Source organism: Macrotis lagotis, chromosome 2, assembly GCF_037893015.1.
Source record: "Macrotis lagotis isolate mMagLag1 chromosome 2, bilby.v1.9.chrom.fasta, whole genome shotgun sequence".
Lineage (NCBI taxonomy): Eukaryota > Metazoa > Chordata > Mammalia > Peramelemorphia > Peramelidae > Macrotis > Macrotis lagotis.
The window spans coordinates 122,934,559-122,954,719 of record NC_133659.1 but is presented as its reverse complement, the minus strand read 5'-3'; the positions used below and the strand labels follow the sequence as shown (position 1 = coordinate 122,954,719).

At 34.8% G+C, this 20,161-nt stretch overlaps 1 protein-coding gene across 2 annotated transcripts in view; it reads right to left on the bottom strand.

Moving 5' to 3' along the window:
- Positions 1 to 20,161, bottom strand: part of LYPLAL1 (lysophospholipase like 1) — a 124,265-nt gene that overhangs the window by 9,128 nt on the left and 94,976 nt on the right. The gene's annotated exons all lie outside the window — the stretch shown is intronic.

Sequence of the window (20,161 nt, the reverse complement as noted above, 5' to 3'; positions counted from 1 at the left end):
TCTCTTCTTGTCCATCTGTCCCTGTCTCTGTCTCTCCTCTTCCTCCGCCTCATCTCTCTCTCTCTCTCTCTCTCTCTCTCTCTCTCTCTCTCTCTCTCTCTCTCTTTCTCCACCCAGTGTTTGTTTCCCTGTACATGCCTATACATTCATACATACATGCCTATTGCTATATGTGATTAAGAAAACTCTTCAACCATGCTCCATTTAAGGAAAACCAAAATCTGATTCATTGCATTTTATCAGCTCTAGGTGAAAGGAGCTAAAATGTAGCATAATAGACAGATGTCCTCATCACAGATCTCTCAACAGAGAAATTATAGAGTAAAGGAGCATGACACTTGTAAAATGAATTGTTCCAATTGAGGATTAAATGGAATTAAGTGGGGGTTGAAGCTTTTGCCATGGGTATTCTGATCACAGTCCTGTAGCAATGTAGAAAGCTTCATTTCCAAGGGACTAACATCCTTCACAGACATTCAACTCAGAAGTCTCAGGTCCATGTCACCAGGGTCTTTCAGAGGGCACAGTCACCCATCACAGTCTAGGGTCCCAAGGGGTCAATTTGTTCAGCACAAGAGCATATATCACTAGGTTGATATCTTAAGTCACTCTTGTAACTTGGCACTGATTTGGATAGAAGCCATAGGATGCTAAGCAGATGGTGAGGAAGGGATAGCCAGGTCAGGACATCTCCATTTCAACAGCTCAACTCTTGTAATTCTTTCTAATGAAGGCTGGCAGGCATTGCTTGGGCTCTATGGGGGTTTCTCTCCTCGGCTCCCATTCCTGACTCCTGTTGTAAATTGAGCTGTCTAGGCATCATACAAAAGTGAAGTTGGGCAAGATTTCCCATCTAATATGCAATATGAGCCTCACTCAAAGAAAAATCAATCTTTATTTGTCATTTACCCTGGAGACTCAGAAGACTGTATCATTACATGTGAGCAAATATGGTAATTTAAAGATAGACTCCCCAGGGACAAGAAACAGTGCCAATTGCCCTAACTCAGAGGTGACCTTTCAGAATTTTCCATTAAAACATTAGTAAAGTTGGGGTTCATTTTGGGGGGGTTGTTTGTTTTTTGTTGTTTTTTCTTCTTTTTTTGCTCAATTTATCCTCTGGCTGACTTAAATTCATGTCTTAGACAATGGATGCTTTTATGTAGCTAACATTTCTGGCTTGTAAATCTATTGAGAAAGAGAGAGAGAGAGAGAGAGAGAGAGAGCGAGAGAGCGAGCCAGCCATAGCAAATGTAAAAATTGATTTTCTTAGCTGCTTTCTCTTAATTCCAAATAATACCAAGAATATCACTGTTGCTTCACAGAGCAGGCAGTCTATAATTTCACAGAAATGAAGCCATTATGCCTTCATTTCCTTGAGTAATGATTTAGCAACTTTTTCCATGTCACAGAGAATAGTCACCAAAATAATCTGACCAATGGCAAGTTCAATTAATGTTGTATTTCAGTGCGTGAGTAGCTAGAAAGATAAAACTACCATGTAGTGGGGGAATTGAGTGGGAAATCACCTAGTTCCTATACTGGGGTGGGGGTGGGGGGTGGGGTTGAAAGGTTTGGATAAGGGGAGTTTATTTTGTCTATCTCACATTATTGATGTCTCCAAAAAATTACCTTAGGATTATTTGTCTCTATTAGTCTAGGAAAAAGGTCCAGAGAAATCTCCCTGCCTGCATTGACTGATCCTTTGAAAGGAAATCCTTAGGTTTCCTTCAGTGTTCTCTATTAAAAGTAAAAAAAAAAAAAAAAAGAGTTATATTAAGGCAAGTCTAGGAGGGGAAAAAGTCTATTTCATTTCATCCATGTTTAGCTGGAGAACTGTTTCAGGGTCAAAAAGTGAAGGCAGAGTCAAGAATCCTTAGTCTTGTGAATAGGCTGTTAATGATCTAGGGTAAAAGGTGTACCTTGGGTCACCTTAAGGTAAAACAGGTAATATATTATCAATCTCCATGACAGGAATTTTATTAAAATTTAGGAAAGATTTACACATTGGCTTAAGGAGGATATGTACTCTCAAATATACTTTAGAAATCTACTTACAATGTGACTAAAAAAATTAAGAAAAATTGGGATTATGACATAAACTTTTGGCAGTAGAAGGGGAAGGTGATTTCATTAATGTTAGGAACTCTCTGCATGTAAACTCCCTCCATCAATGCCTATTTGAAACACATCTGCAACTTACACTGAAGCTTGTATGAGTTTTATCTTCCCTATCCAGAGACAAGGGCTATCTCTCTCTTTTTATTTTATTTAATTTTTATATTCTTCATAAGACTTAGTACAGCATCAGTTTTGTAGAACATTCTTGAAAATTAATTCAAGAAAAGAAACTGCAAATCAGCCATGAAAAATTTTAAATTTTAAGACCTTCAAAATTGCCATTGGAATTTGATAACAGAGTAGGAAATGAAAGGTAATCCTGGAAATTATGCATTAATTTTTTTATTTTTATTTATTTTAAGGCAATGGGGTTAAGTAACTTGCCCAAGGTCACACAGCTGGGCAATTATTAAGTGTCTGAGTTCGGATTTGAACTCAGGTCCTCCTGACTCCAGGGCCGGTGCTCTATCCACTGCGCTATCTAGCTGCCCCCATCAGATTTTTTTTTGTTAGAAAATTTATTTTAAAGAAATGGACTTTTTTAAGGGAGAAAGCTGATCTAGGAGTTAGGAAGACAAATCCCATCTCTTATACATACTAACAGAGGTACCATTTTCAGTGGCCTCAGGCAACTCCAAAAAAGTTTAAGTTGTTGGAAGCAGAAATAAAGTAGTATGGGGCAGCTAGGTGGCACATTGGATAGAGCACCACCCCTGGAGTCAGGAGGACCTGAGTTCAAATCCGGCCTCAGACACTTAATAATTGCCCAGCTGTGTGGCCTTGGGCAAGCCACTTAACCCCATTGCCTTGCCAAAAAAAAAAAATAGAAAGAAAGAAACTAGTGCATAATAGCAAAGTAAGATTATCACTAAGTCACTTAGATATCTCTTTTGACCAATGGGGTGGGGGTGGGGGAACTTTTATAAAATAGACTGTTTATAATCATGGAGGATTTTTTTCTCAATCAGACTCACACACTATAAAAATGGATATATTTTGTGTTTTTATATCTAGGTTGGTCAAGGAAACCCTGAAACTCTTTATTCACCTCCTATAGAGATGAACATACTTCATGGTTTCTACCCAAGGGACATGCTATCTGCCTTTTATGATGAAGAACAAGAGATCAGAACACATGCTGAGTTTCATAGAAGTAGCACTTCATCTAACAAGCCAAACGCATTCTTAATAATGACTGCTGTAAGTTTTTGGATATATGTATGAATCATATTCATTTTGACAAGATCCTTAGAGAAATCTGAGACTTTTAACTTTGAGTTTGGAGTTCGTTGTTGTTGTTGGGTTTTTTGCTTTTTGTTTTTGTTTTTGACTTTTCAGTCATTCAATAACCCTTATCATGTTTTCATGAAACAATGCTGAGGGATGGGAGATTCTGAGTGAAACAGAAAACTGTACCTTGTCCTCAAAGAGAAGGTGATCTGTTTGGTAAGATGGAGCATTCAAAGGATATGTACTGAAATTTGTCAATACTTACACAAAGAAGACAAACTGAGAACCTCAGTCCTGAGGAGGTTAGGATTAAGGGCTGAGAAGTAGGGAAAACACCAGAGCCCCATTCCCCTGAGTCATCTGGCCTCTTCCTGCCAGCATATAAGACCTTTATCAGGTGGCTAACCAAAACATTAATAAATCAAAGGCAAGCAAACTTTCATTTCTTTCTTTGGCACTAAAGGAAAAAAGTGATATCATGAGATTTCCCATTATAAATGAATTAAGATATTAGACTGCCTACTAAACTGAAGGTCTATAAAGTTGTTGAGCTGACCTCATTGGTTTGTGAAACATGGAAGATCTACCAGAGCCATGCCAGGAAATTGAATCACTTTTATTTGAACAGTCTTAGGGAGATTCTGAAGATCACCTGGCAAGGTAGGGTCCCAGACAATGAAGTCCATTCTCAAGCTTAAATGCAGAGCATTCAAACTCTTCCTCAGAGAATACCACTCTGATGGGATGCTCACAAAGTTTGAAAGCCACAAGTACATTTGTCTAAAAGTCTATTTTATGGCAAATTCACACAAGGGAAGTCAGTGCTCATGTGGAGGTCAGGAGAAGTCATGGAAGGACATTTTCTGAAGAACTTTGAAACTGTGAGACATGGGAGACATTGGCACAGGACCCACATCAGAGAAGATGCTTGTTATCTGAGTGAAGTAAAATTGTTGAAGCTCAGGAGAAACATGAGGTGTGCAAATTTAGATCCATCTTAACTCTATGTTTATGTGGACCATTTGTACTCCACCTGTGGTAGAGTCTTCAGAGCTCGTATTGGTCTGATCAGCCAAAAATCAGACATACTCTACCTTGACTCCAACATAGTGATGCCACTTTGCTTCTTTTCAATAATAAAACACAACAGGTATAATAACTCCCTCCAATAGCAGATATCAACCATTTTTGATTTAATAAGAAAAATGAACAAAGGAACAAGCAATTTTAAGGTACTTGCTTTGTGTCAGACACTGTACTCTTTTTTTCCAAATACCTCATTTGATCTATATAACAAGATTATGAGGTAAGTTCTAATTATACCCTTTTACTATGGATGAAATTGAGACAAACAGGTTAAGTGACTTACCCAGGGTCACACACCTAGGAAGAAGCCCTGAAGCTGAATTTCTATTTAATTCTTTCAGGCTCTAAGTACTATAACTCTCTCCACTTTACTACCTAGCTTAGTAGTTAAATCATAGGGAAGTTTCCCAAGACATACAGTGGCTATATGACTTATTGAGTGTTATACATATAGCTTCAAAGGTCTGAATTAAACCTGGGTCTTAATTTCAAGCCTAGAACTCTATCCATTATGCTATTAATGCCTCTTTCAAGACTAGTTTCACTTTCAAAAAGAAAGTCCATTGTTCCCCAAAAGGACTAGGGAAGAAGGAACATTACTTAATTGTCATTCAAGCAGAGTTCACAAAACTTAATTTGCTTCCTCTCATGTTTTAAGGTGAAAGTTCAACCAAATATTTTTTTGAGTATTGGAATCTAAACAGCACCACATAAAATATTCTAAAATGTTCCCTTTTGCTTTGTTTTGTTGCTATACTAAAGGCAAGTTAGTAAATATTCTTCCTACATATGGATCTCATTCATAGATTACCTTACTTACTGAAGCAAGTTAGACAATGACATAACAACAACAACAACAACAACAATATAATCATCACCAGTTTGATGAACCTGAAACAGACAGATTGAAGTTTATCCCCAGTCATACAGGTAGTGCTCTAGACAGGATTCAAACCTAGATCATTTTTACTCTAAATTCTATCCTGTTTTCACCATATTGTGCTGGCTTTCTAGAAAGAATATTGGTTGAAAGAAGGGAATTTACTTTTATTAAGAATCTACTATATTTCAACACTGTGCTAAGAACTTTCTAAATATTATTTAATTTATCCTCACAATAATCCTGTGAGACAGGTGTCAATATTCTCCCTGTCCTATATATGAGGAAACTGAGGCCAGAAAGAGGTCCCATAGCTAGTAAGTGATTAGATTTGAACTCAGGTCTTCCTGATTCCAGGCTAAGCACCACCTAGCTACCTCCAAACCAAGACAATTGATCTCCAGGTCTGATTCTACTATTAATTACATCGCCATGGACATATACCACAGCCCTCTGGGGTTCAAATTTTTGTGGTTTTCATTCATTTAATTATGTATCTATTTATTGATTGATAAAATGTAATTCTATGGGACTGGGGGTGGGGGTGTGTGTGTGAATTGTACCAGATTGTTTCAATACCCTGATTACTATCAGTGTTTGTCTCCCTTCTCATTCTTTGCTTTCTCAAATTTCTTTACATCAATAAAGCTCTGGTGACATTGGCTACTTTACTTGGAGACTCTAGGGTCATTCAGTGAAAAGGTGTGAACTAGAAAGCAGTGAAAGATCTTCATTTCCATGTAGTTATCAAAACTAATAACACCTCTTCAGGAATTATGGTGTCAGCCTGACACTGAGTCAAAATCTCCAACTTCGGTCTGTGGGTTCCATTTTTATTCATAACATTTAAAGTCAGAAGGAAGTCAGAGGCTATCTAGTTCAAACCATTAGTCTTCAAGATGAGGAAATTAAAGCCCAAAGATGAAAAATGACTTCCCCAAAGTCACCTAGATCCTGCTAAGAGTTTCCATTATTTCTATTCTCTGATGGCTTTATATTTCCTTTCCATGTAGTTTTGACTTCTCAACTAAGCTGCACAGACTTCCTCCCTTGCTTATCACACTACTCTCCAAATCCTGCCCCTCATATACCTTTGCTCTTAATGCTTTTTTCCCATTTAAAATTATTTTCCTTATTCTCTTAACTGACCTAAATCTGACCATTCTTCAAGATCAAATCCTAGCCCTCATTCTTTGCTTTTCCAAAAAGTTTTTCCAAAGCAAGATCCCACTCTTGTCTTTCTCTACAAAACCATTTGCTATATTACTTAGAATTCTCACAAAATTAGCTTTTTTAAATGTCTTTTTTTGTGAAATAAAATAAACATTTCCATAAGATAACATAAAAACACATGAAACTGCAAGACTATTATATACAACTTGCTATTCCTTTTCAAAATTAGATTTTGTTTTTGTGCTATTTTAGGTTATTACAACCTAACTGAATTGGCATGTTGAAAAGATCTATATAACTCTCCTCATATCTCCACTTTAAAAAACCCTTTCATTTATGATCTTTAAAAATTATAATAGAATCATTTTCCAATATGACCCCTGCTCAATCAAATTATTCCTTAAAAGAAGCAGAATTTAAGAAAAACTCAACCAGCACAAAATATGCAACTGAATAAATATACAATATTCTGCACTGTTAGCTTACTATCTCTCTGCTGAGATAAGGCAGCATATGTTTCTTATTCTCTCTGGGACTAAGATTCATCATTAAAATTCTTATGAGGTCAGTGACATTTTAATGTTGGTTTCATTTATATTATGAGAGTCAGCATAATTGCAGAGCTAGCCATGAAGCCATGAAGTCCTGCCTCTGACATACTAACCCTGGTCAACTCACCCTCTTAGTATCTTAGGAAGTTCTCTAAAACTAAATAAGGTTCTAACCTGAAATAGTTGAAGGAGTTTCCTTACCTAGAATTTCCCTATATTAGTGACATGACAGGTCCAGTGTCATGATCCCTATATTTTTCTCTTTAGTCTAGTCTCTTAGCTATAGATAATGTCATGCAAGTCAAGTCAATTTAATTAGCATTTATTAAATTCATATTATGTCCCAGGAAATGTACTAAATACTGGGTATATAGAGAAAAATTGAAATAATCCTTAATAGTCTTACAGCTCCTATTGGAATAATAATAATAATAATAATACATAGGATCATAGGAATACAGATTTAGAGCTAGAATTTAGGTCTAGAGAAATCAAATGACCTGCCCAATATCATAGAAGTAGTAAACACTAGATCAGGAATAGGAGTTCTCAGTCACCATGTGTATTCTATTTTATGCTTCATTTGATATAAAAACTCAAAAGTAAGTGAAACAACTAATTTCTATTGTTATATCATCCAGAAAATCTCGTATAATATTGACATACACATGAAATACACTTCTTTGATATATAGGATTTAAGGAGAAATTTTATTCTACCATATCAAAGACTTCTTTAGTTAGTTAATAAGTCAATTTTGTCAATGATTTGGTCATCTGTGAAATGTTTGCAAAAACTTATCAAAGATGTCATTGATGCATACGTCTCTTTTTCTTATAGGTAATTAAGTGGACATGGAGGTAATTAGTTTTTGTTATTCTCTCAATGCTCCTTTTTTTTTAATTGGTCTGAGGTTATTTTTATGATTTTGTTGACCCTAATGATGAAAAGAGATTATTAAAATTATCTTCCAGATAGTTTCCATCTTTTTTGTCTATTTGATGACATTCTAACACATTTTTGGGATGTCTTTGTTTGTTAGGTATAAAACCAAGCTTTCCTTAAACTGTATTTTCCCCCTTCCACTGCTTCTTGCTTTGATATAAAGCAATAATACTCATAATGTTCTATAATTTGATCCTGTTAGATTTATAAAGAAGTTAAAATTTTAACAGTTGCATTCCCCTTCACTGTTAGTCAAGTACTTGCTACCCAAGACAGTTTCTAGTATTTTTATTATTTAGTATTGTATTATTTATTATATATGGTATTATATGTTATTAATTAATTTACATCAGGCTTTTGCTTGAAAATGTGATAGTGTCAATGTTCTTTCTTCTATCCATTTCCCTTTTATAGTAACTTATTTAAATGGGCCATGTTGAAGTATTTTAATTATAGTTCATATTTTAAACATTTTAAACATCTAACTTTATTTAATTTTAATCTTTGCTTTTATAAGTTGGTATCCATACATAGACAATGAACTTAGGGATGACTCTAAATAGTGAGTAGTTAAATTCATCTCTTAAAGTATAATGATTTTTTTGTGATATTATTCAGTAACTGCCACATCTAATACCTCATAATTATTTTTTCAAAGAAAGTATTTGTGTGTGTGTGTGTGTGTGTGTGTGTGTGTGTGTGTGTATGTGTGTGTATACACATGTATATAAATTTGGCCTTCTGTATAGCCCACAAATCATTGTGCTTTTCCATTCTTAATTACTGAATTTAAACATAACTATCTCACCTAAAAATATTTTGCAGTATTTTCTGAGATTAATTAAATTCTGCCAGTTCTGTTTGAATGACCATTATATAATATTTGAATCTTGCCTCAACTTTTCTTTTTTTTTTAAGGTTTGTTTTTTTTTTTTGGTAAGGCAAATGGGGTTAAGTGGCTTGCCCAAGGCCACACAGCTAGGTAATTATTAAGTGTCTGATGCTGGATTTGAACTCAGGTACTCCTGACTCCAGGGCCAGTGCTCTATCCACTGTGCCACCTAGCCGCCCCTTGCCTCAACTTTTCAATGATTCTTTTCAGCACATCACTTTAATTTTGTCTGATCTCAATTTCTTCATCTAAAATATGAGAAGCTTGGATTTGTTGATCTATCAGGTTGATTCAGTCTCTAAATCATATTGATACAGAGAACCATGGGCATAGGAATATTGAAATTGGAAACAAAATTTTGTAAATCTTTACTCTTCCTCTATCACTTTGTTAAAACACTCCATCTTGACCTCCAGTCTACAGTCTAACCTTGGCCTCATTCTCATTGGTAAGGCAAGCTAGGTTATGCAGGTGCTGAAACAATATCCAAGACCACCCAGACTGGAATAGGAGACCCTTGACCCCTCCCCAAAAGGCAAATTCTCCAATGCTGGATTTGGACAGCTCCCAAGTCCCTACCTCTTCCCATGGACTCTGAGGGTAGATTTAGGGAGATTTCAGGTGAAATTAGGTCTCCTTTGCTTTTAGAATTCTGCTAAACCTGGCAGCTGGCCTGCCAAGATTAATTAGCAATCCAAATGGTTTTCTTTAATATCTCTTTAACTCCTCTATCACTTCTTTAGTGTTGTAACTTCTTTTTAGTAAATCTCTATTTTCTTTTTACACTTGCATTTCTGGGTCGACTAATGAGTCTTCACTAGAAGCACTGAACCCACTACAACAATATGAACTTCACACACATATACATATATAATATTTATATAAAACAAACTGAGTGGACAAGTACTGAAAGGATTAAGGTTGATGTAAAAACAGAAGTAAAAACATCTCTGAAAACACACAATTCTCCTTGGTGATCCAGTTCCATCATACCACTAGAGACACTCTATAAGCTACTGAACAAAATAACCAACAAATACATACACACACACAAACACACACACATTATATATATATATAATATATATATATGTCTATGTATAGGTGTTGTATCTTTGTATGTATCTCAACCAGAAAGAGCAAATTATTATTCTTTTCTTTTAGGTTTAGGAAAAAAGAACCAGAATTCTTGTTTGTCTTTACAATGTTGTTGTTTCTGTATAAATTGTTTCCCTGGTTCTTGTCATCTCACTTTGTCTCAGTTCATACAGTTCTTTCTAGATTACATTGAAACCACATCCTTTGCCATTTCTAATGGAAAAATAGTATTACAGTATATTCACATGGCATAGTTTATTTGGACATTACCCAAATGATAAGTACCCTATTAGTTTCCATTTCTTTGCCTCTATAAAAGGAGCTGCTACAAGTAATTTATATGTAAGTGAAAAAGTACTTTCAAGAACACTGTCCTTAGAGAATCATCTACTTCTTTATTTCAGAACACAATCATTTTGATTGATGGGTTTTGTTTGTGTATGTGTATGTGTGTGTGTGTGTGTGTGTGTGTGTGTGAATGAGTGAGTATAGACAGACAGACAAGGATTAAAGGTGCACATGTTAGTCTCATCTGAATATAATTTCCTTCCCTTCACAGTCAAAGCTAAGCTGCTCAAGGGCAGGACTATTTCATTATTGTCTTCATATCTTTAGCACAAAGCACAGTGCTGGAACATAGTAAAAAGTTAATAAATATTACAATGGAAATTGAATTGGGTAATAATGAAAAAAAGAAATCTATGGGAATCAAAAATTAAGGAACAGGCAGACCAAATTCCACATCTCCCTGACTCATATATTTAGACAAAAAATTAACTATGCATCATCGTTAAATTATGATTTTTGACCTGGAGGCAAAGCATTGAACATACTCTTCTTACTTCAGCTACTGAAATGTCCTCAGTCATACTAATGAATATTTGAGAAATTACTCAGATTTTTTTGAGTCCCTGCATATTTACCCCTCTTGAGTAAGAAAACTGAAATGACTATTATTCTCTTATGTTGTGCATTAGCACACTGTTTCCACTACCTGCAGTCTGTAAACTGAATCATTTAAAAAGAATTAGTCACCATATTGGGTATTTCTTATTTTTTTAAGCATATGGCTCCATTCCCTGTATTGCAGTTGTTCTAAAACATTTTCCTTTTCAACAGCAATAAAAGGAGCTAAGAAATATACAGTATATAACTAAAAACATCTTGTTTTGACTCAGATTCCCCTACCTCCCACCCCAGCTATCCAGAGGAGTTACCCTAGGTTACAAAGATTGGGGAAGAGAATTGTTTTAGTCTCAGCTGCTACCTTACCAGGGCTTCAAACATTTCTGCTGTTCATTTTAGTCTACACATCATCACTTCTCCCTAATTTTTCAGATAAGGATGCATCTCAACTCTTTGTCTCTGTCTCTCAATCTATCTCTTTTTTTTGGGGGGGGGTCTGTCTATACACAAACACACACACACACATACACACATAAATACACATACACAGAGCACACAGAGGATATTTCCCCCTTTCACTGTATCTTAAGGAAGATATGTGCCCACCATCTGAGCACTGATCAACTAAGTACTCTGGTCACTATCTAGTCTATATCTTTTTTTTTTTAGGTTTTGGCAAGGCAATGGGGTTAAGTGGCTTGCCCAAGGCCACACAGCTAGGTAATTATTAAGTGTCTGAGACCGGATTTGAACCCAGGTACTCCTGACTCCAAGGCCGGTGCTTTATCCACTACGCCACCTAACCACCCCTAGTCTATATCTTTAACAAAAAGCAGTCAATTAAGAATAACACACATACAACATTATATAATGATCAACTATGATGGAATTAGCTCCTTTCAGTAGTTCTAAAAGACCTATGATGGAAAATGACATCCTTATTTAGAGAAAAAACTGTGAAGTCTGAACATAGATAAAAGTATAAAATTTTTCACTTTTTAAAACTTGTTCTATTTTTCTTTTTCTCATGCTCCCCCCCCTTTGAGTTATGATTCTTCTTTCCCAACATGATTGTACATTATATAACCAATGTCAGATTACTCACTCTCATAGGGAGGGATGAGGGAGAAAGGGAGGGAGAAAAGTATGGAACTCAAAAGCTTACAAAAACATATATGTTGAAAACTATCTTTGCATGTAATTAAAAAAATAAAATAGAATCCGACCCCTACAAAAAAGATTGGGATTAATATAGAAAAAAGGATTTTAAGGTGCACACCTAAAAGAAGCATGTCTAAAGTCAAGGGGGACTATGAGCTTGCACTCCTAGAGTGCAGTGTTTTCTAGATCTTTGAATAATCTCTCTGCCTTTACCCACTTTAACAATGGAAAGCATATCTTAGTAATCATTCAAGAGGGGCATTGAATAAATAAATGAAGAAATGGATTGTGTGATCTTCCCCATAAAGCCTGAATAATGAGGAAAATATCCTAAGGTTAGTGGTCAATAAGATAGGCAAAGTTAAAACAAAACAATCCCCGCATTCAAGGAGATTACATTCTCTCTATGTGTGGATTTATATATATATATATTATATATATTTATTATATATATAATATATAATATATATTTTATATTATATATATGTACATCCAGATGAAATAAAAAAACAGATACAAGGTAATAAATTAGGGACAGAGGTACTAGAACCTGTAGGGAGGGAAATCAGATCAGGAAAGAATATATATAGAAATTAGTACTTGAGGTGAGTCCTAAAGAGAGTAAGAGATTCTAAGAACCAGAGGTGAAGAGTTAGTAGATTCCAGTTATAGAGCTCATCTATTACAAAGGCAAAGAAATGGGAAATTATGAGATATGTATAAGGAACAAAGAAAAATCCAGTTTGGGGTTAAACTGTAGCATGTGGGGATGGGAATAATAAAAACTGAGACTGGAAAGGTAGGTTAGTGATTATAAGGATTTGTTTTTCAGTCATTCAGATGTGTCCAACTCTTAATGACCCTTATGGACCATAAGGTCCATGGGATTTTCTTAGCAAAGATGTTGGGAATTTGCCATTCTCTTCTCTGCAAATAAAGGTTAAATGACTTGCCAGGGTCACTCTAGCTAGCAAGTATCTGAGGCCACATTTGAACTCAGGTCTTCCTAACTCCAGGGCCATGAATTCAAACCCTCATGCTACAGATGAGATAACTGAGGTCTAAGGAAGTTATGTGAACTTTCCCAAGATCACAGTGAGCATCAAAGATGATATTTTAACATAATAAAGAATCACTTCTGACAGATACAAAACATTGTCTTCCCTGGGGAAGTTTAGGTTCCCCTTGAGCAAGGAATCTCCATTAGTTTTATCAAATTTCTCTTTTAGCCTTGGAATTCTATGAATCTTATCCTCCATTTGGTTAAGAATTGTCCTTTGTACTCTTGCTGCTAGCTGATAGCTAGGTAAGTCTTATCTACATCTTGCAACTCACTTGGTTTGGCAGAGCCTCAGCAGACTGGGGTTTTGTCCAGGCCAGATCTATTTAATCCCTGTTCTTGGAACTGATACAGGTGTTGGCTGAGTCTAGTGAGTTATTGTGTTGTTGTTATTGACTTTGGCCAGAGTTTCAGGGTTATTAACTACTTGGAAAAGTATCCCAAGTTTATATGATGGGTTCATTTAAAACATCTAAAATATAAACAAATGAGTAATATTTTGCCATGGGGAATGGATGAGTGGTCATACTTGAACTGATCCCATGTACTCTTGACTCACTGATTGTGTCACTGCAGAAGGTTTTCCCTAGGGTTTGGGTGAATACAGAAGCTAAATTCATGCACTGGTAAAGGGCTAGAATTTAGGAGTGCTGGGAGGGAATCCACACAGCTGAGCTGCAGGTTTCCTAAAACATACACTATTTCATAATTTTTCATTTTCAACAGTTTTTTTCCATAAATTTAATTTTATACTTCTTGACTTTTTGTGTGTGATTTCATCAGTGTCAGGAACTCCCTGGCATGGAAACAAACTCCTTTCATGAAACTCAGAAACTCCTCTGTAACTTCTAGTCTTAGAGAATTTCCTGGAGCTTTAAAAGGTTAAGTAACTTACTCACAGACACAAAACTGTTAAACATTAGTGACAGAACTTGAATCCAGATCCCCCTGACTCCAAAGCTAGCTATTTATGCATTAAGACACATTGTTTTCTTCTTCATTTCCTTCTTCCTCCTCCTCTTCCTATTCTTTTTTCTTCCTCTCTTTCTTTCTTTCTTCCTCTCTTTCTTTTTCTTCTTTCTTTCTTTCTTTCTTTCTTTCTTTCTTTCTTTCTTTCTTTCTTTCTTTCTTTCTTTCTTCTTTTCTTCTTCTTCTTCTTCTTCTTCTTCTTCTTCTTCTTCCTCCTCCTCCTCCTTTTTCTCCTCCTCCTCTCTCTATTCTTTGTAACAGGCTTGACATAAAACTATAAACTGATCAGATTTCTTAGTAAACTCAGTTGACCATAGAGTCAAGTTCTAGGCTCTATCAACACTTGTTTCCTGACTGATCTACTGGATATCATAGCCTAATAGATCTTAACTCTTTAATGGGGTAAAAGAATATTAGTTGGAAAGGCAGGATAAAGGTCAAAATAGCCCCAACATTGCACCCACTCTATGACTCTCCTTTCTCTATGTAAGCCTACCATAAACAGCCTTCATTTAAGAAATGAAGGAGTCAATGTGAACTGGTGACTTTAATATAAACTTTTAATACAAAGACAACTATTAGAGAAAAAAATTAATATACCCACACCTACCAATAAATAATTTTTAAAAGGTGCACAAAAAACCCCTACCAATCCTCAGAAAGGCAAATTCGTAAAGCAATGTGTGTAAGGCACTGAAATCATAATTGGCACTACTGTTTTGGCTCCATGGCTAGTTTGACATCAGGGACTTATTTTCCAGTCTTTCCTCAGAGTCCTTGCAATCACGTGCTCCAGTAGACTTTAAATTGAAGGACTCATGCAATAAATGTGCTCCCTCCTGAGCCCTCACAGGCACTATAAAATGCAAAAGAAAACAGTGGAAGGCATTGAAGTGGTTCACACCAGGACCTTTTAAAACCCCAAGAGAAGAAAAGACCAACTGAACAATTCTAGATTCATAGGCTGCTCTTGTCTAGCCTCCTCTACCCCCAGCACTTCATCATCAAATTATCAGAATGTAGTTTCAAGCTCTAAAAGGTAGAAAAGACTTCAGGGATAAGAAAGTCACTTTTCCAAGGGGCAGCTTCTGGGACACAAGGTTTGTATGTTTTCTTCCCCATCAACAATGTGAATTCCATAAGAATAGGAATATCTCACTGTCTCATTTTTTTCTCTTTGTAGCTTACTAACTTTGTAAGCACTTAATAGATGATTTTCATTCACTTTCTCATCCATCCATCCATCCACTCAACTATTCATGCATTCATCCATTAAACCTTTAAATAAATTTGAAAAGCATCTTTTAGTTGAACTTAAGAACTAAATTTGTCCATGTCCATGTTGTCTGGAAATGAATATTCCAATGTCAGTTTCCAAACCAAATCTATTTTATTGTGATAATATTTCAGGCATTAACAAAATAAAAACAGAAACAACCTTTCTTTTCTGTATCTAGTCAGAAAGGGCTTTGTGAAAGCAATAGTTCATATGTGAGTTTACCTTGATGAGAACTTCCTTTGCAATGTGCCCAGAGCAAAAGATGAGGTGCCTAGCCCAACTAATGCTCAAGAAAATCCAGCTGTTTTCTTTTTTGGTCTCTTATATCATCACCAATAATAAAGATTCTGCCCCTAGAACAGGGTTGATTATTTGGTTTATAATGTGTGAAGTAGACCAGAATCATTTTGGCATTGGATTTATTGCAGTTATAATAATTTCTTTTTTTTGCTTTATAATAATAATTTCAAAAAGTTTTTGTATGACAGAATTTAAAGGCACATCATCACATGGTCTATTTCCTATGTAAAACTATGGTTCTAACATACGGAAAAAAGAAAGGATACTCAACAGCTTATAAAATGCAAAAAAAGTATGCTAAATTCACCTTTTCCACATTCAGAAATATCTTTCTCCTACTTCTCAACTCGAGTTGATATTATTAAATAGGAATGTAAGCCTCCCCCAAAAAAACCCCTATAATCAAACCCACATCAACTCACTTGATTCTGCAGTTGATAGATTTCCTTGCGAGGAGTAAAGTCCAACTTCTTTACATCAGCTGCAATTTATTTTATACTAAAGTCAGTGAGAGTGACTAACTATAGAACAACCATAGAATTTAGCCTCAAAGAAATAAGCTGTGGCTTCACTTCGTCCATCCAACAAGATGTATCCTCTCCCTCCTTTTAAAATTGCCCAGATTAATGCCCCAGAACAAAAGACATATGAAATATCATGATGAATAGCATAGCATCACAGTCTAAATGGCTCTCTGCCATTTATCACTTGTGGATGTTGCACATCTTTGTGGAATTCAGTTTCCTCTTCTGTGTATGCATATATATATATATCTATATCTATATATATATATATGTGTGTGTGTGTGTGTGTGTGTGTATGATATTTCATATATATAGATATAAATTATACAATATAGATAAGAGAGAGAGAGAAGACTGGAAAAAAGAAAGATAGATATTGGACATGGCTACTATGGGAATTCCCTTTGCTGAATAATACATAGTTGTAAAGGATTTTGTTTCTCTTGCTTTCTCAAAGGAAGAGGTAGGAGGAAGAAAATTATTAGCTGAGAATAAAATAAAATTGATTTTTTTAAAGAAAATAAAAGAGAACAGGAAAGAAGCAAAAAAAGAATGATAGAGTTTGATAAGCTTATTAGCAAATTCTTCTCTAGTCTAAACTTCTAAATCAAGGATCCTACTTCAGTCATCCATAAATGAATTCTACTGTAATTCATTTCCTTTGTGAATTGAAAAAAAAGTTTTATTGTTGTTTTATCATGTCAGTGACTACCTACTAATCTATCCATTCCCCAGCAGAAATTTTCCTTGAAATAAATAAGCATGGTTCAAGCTAATGAAATGGAACAATACATTGTTCCTCTCAGTATGCTGTCTCTAGTCCAAAGGTAGATTGGAAAGAGTTTAACTAGCTAAATGATACAATTTTGATTTCATTTAGATTATTTCACTTTATTATTTTAATTTTTAATTATTTTTAGTTTCTCCCTTTTATTTTGATTTATTTTTAAATCCCCCCCCCAACTACATGCAAAACCAAGTTTCAACATTTATTTATTTCCAAAATCTTTTGTTGTAAGTTCTCTCCCTTCTTCCTTTGCTATTCTATTCTCCATCCTTAGGAAAGCAAGTTACTTGGTTTGGTTAAAAATGTGTAGTCATCTACATTATTAACATTTTCTCCATCATTTTAAATGAACCCCCAAAATTCTGAGGTCTAAAGACTTAATCTGAAAATTCAGTTAATTATTCAGCTATTGACAAGTGGTTGGAGCTGAAGTTGACTACATCTTTCCCCTAGCCCATTCACAAATTTGACAAGAAGAGTAACGTATACTATTATGATGACTTTTGAAGTCATGATAGGTCACTACTTTGGCCAGAGTTCAGAGGTCTTTCAAAGATGATTCCCTTCACATCATTATAATGGTCATCACAAAATAAAATTTATTTTTTTGCTTCTGCTCATTTCACTCTGTAAAAGTTTCTGCAAGTCTTTTCATGCAATTCTATGGACAAATTAATAGACCAAAAAATACTCTTTCTATCTGATCTATGAAAAAGGGATACATTTATGACCAAACAAGAATTAAAGAGTGTTATAAACTGCAAAATGAATGATTTTGACTATTTTAAATTAAAAAGTTTTTACACTAATAAAATCAATGCTGCCAAAATTAGAAGGAAAGCAAAAAGCTGAGAAATAATCTTCACAACAAGGAGTTCTGATCAAGGTCTCATTTCTAACATATATCAAGAATTGCATCAAATTTATAAGATCTCATGTTACAAGGATATGAAAAGACAGTTTTCAAATGAAGAAAATAAAGCTATATATAATCATATGAAAAATACTCCAATCACTATTGATAAGAGAAATGCAAATTAAAACAACAATGAGGCATCATTTCACACCTATTAGTCAAGATGAGAAAAAGGGAAAATGATCAATGTTAGGGAGGTTGTGGGAGGATTGGGACATTGATTCATTGCTGGTAGAATTGTAAACCGATCCAACCTTTCTGGAGAGTGAAATAGAACTATGCCCAAAGAGCAGTAAAACTGTTCATACCCTTTGACCCAGCAATTCCAATTTTATGTCTATATCCAGAAGAAATTACTTTTTTAAAAAAGGGAGAAAGTCCCACATGTTCCAAAATATTCATAGCAGCTCTGTTTGTAGTGGCAAAGAATTGGAAATTAAGGGGATACCCATAAAATGGGGAATAGCTAAACAAGTTATGGTACATGAATACAATGGATTACTATTGTTCTATAAGAAACCATAAATAGTCAAACCCTAAAGAAGCATGGATAATTTACAGGATCTGATGCTGAGCTAAGGGAGTAGAACCAAGAAAACAATGTACATATCAACAACAACATTATGAGATGAACGAACAACCTCGATGGAAGCAGCTTCCCTCCCAGTCCAGAGAGCTAGGACAACTGTATTTGACTGATTATGGACTATATTATTCCCAACTAGAGGAAGAAAAACAAAACACACAGGAAAAAACCCAACAAAAAATGGAGTGAGATGTATCATGCTTCAGGCTATATTCAAACAATATCAATTCTTTATGTTATTTTTTCCCCCACAAAACTAGCTTCTACTTTTATTAACTCAATGTTCTTTTCTTTTGTCTTTCAAGTTTATTAAGCTCATCTTTGATTTTCAGAATTTTCAAATTGTTATTTATTGGGAATGTTTATTTGTTCTTTTTCAACCTTTTTGAAAAATTGAATAACTAATTCATTGATCTGCTTCTTCTCTATTTTATGGTTATACTCCTTTGGCTTCACTCCACAAATTATGGTACATTGACTCCTGACACTTTCTTCATTGAAATTAACAATTATTTCTTTGTTTTGTTCTTTGATTCACATTTTGGGGGATTAGATTATGTAATTTTCAATTAATTTTGAATCTTTTATTTGTTCATTATTGAATGTATTTTTTTTGCATTTTGATTTGAAAAGGATGCATTTACTATTTCTGATTTTCTGCATTTGGTTGTGGTTTTTATGTTCTAATAAACAGTCAATTTTTGTGTAGATGCCATATACTGCTGAAAAAAATAAAATGCTTTCTATTCTCATTCAGGTTTTTTTTCCAGAGATCTGTCATATCTAATTTTTTTCAGAAATTTATGCCCTTCCTTAACTTCTTTCTGGTTTATTTTTTGGTTAAATTTGTATAGTTCTGAGAGGGGAATGTTAAAAGTCCCCATTAGTTTAGTTTTATTATCTATTTTCTCCTATAATTCATTCAATTTCTCCTTCAAAAATGTAGATGTTATACCATTTGGTGCATATATGCTTAGAACTGATATGATTTCCATGTCTTTGGTACTTATTGGTAAGATATGGTATTAGGGAAGGTTTTTCTGATAATTGTTTGAAAGATGTTGTCCAAGTTTTTTTTTTCCTTTTAATCATGGCTTTCAGGGAGTCCAATAATTTTTATATTATTTTTTCTGGACCTATTCATTGTCTTTCAAATGAGAAATTTCATATTTTCATTTTTATAAATGTTTTTGGTTTTGCTTTTATCATATCTTGATATCTCAAAGAGTCATTCCAACTGCTCAATTCCAGTTTTTTTATTTTTATTTTCTAATTTTTTTAATTCTCATTTCATACAAATGGGTTTTTTTTTGTTTACAAGTAAACAAAATACCCCTCCCCTCATGAATATAGATAGACTTGCTTGGGCGAAAAAAGTAAAGGGGAGAGAAAAAAATTAAAATAAAAAAAATAATAGTAATAATTGTAGGTATGGCCAGGTGGCACAATGGGCGAAGCACCAGCCCTGGAGCCATGAGCACCCGAGTCCATATCCAGCCTTGTAAACCCAATAATCACCCAGCCACGTGACATGCAAGCCACCCGATCCCCACTGCCCTGCAAAAACCAAAAAGAAGAAAGAAAAAAAAAGACCCAAAATAAAATAAAATAGTAATAATAGTAGGGGTGGCTGAGTGGCAGATAGAGCATTGGCCCTTGAGCCAGGAGCACCTGGGTCCGAATCCGGCCTCAGACAC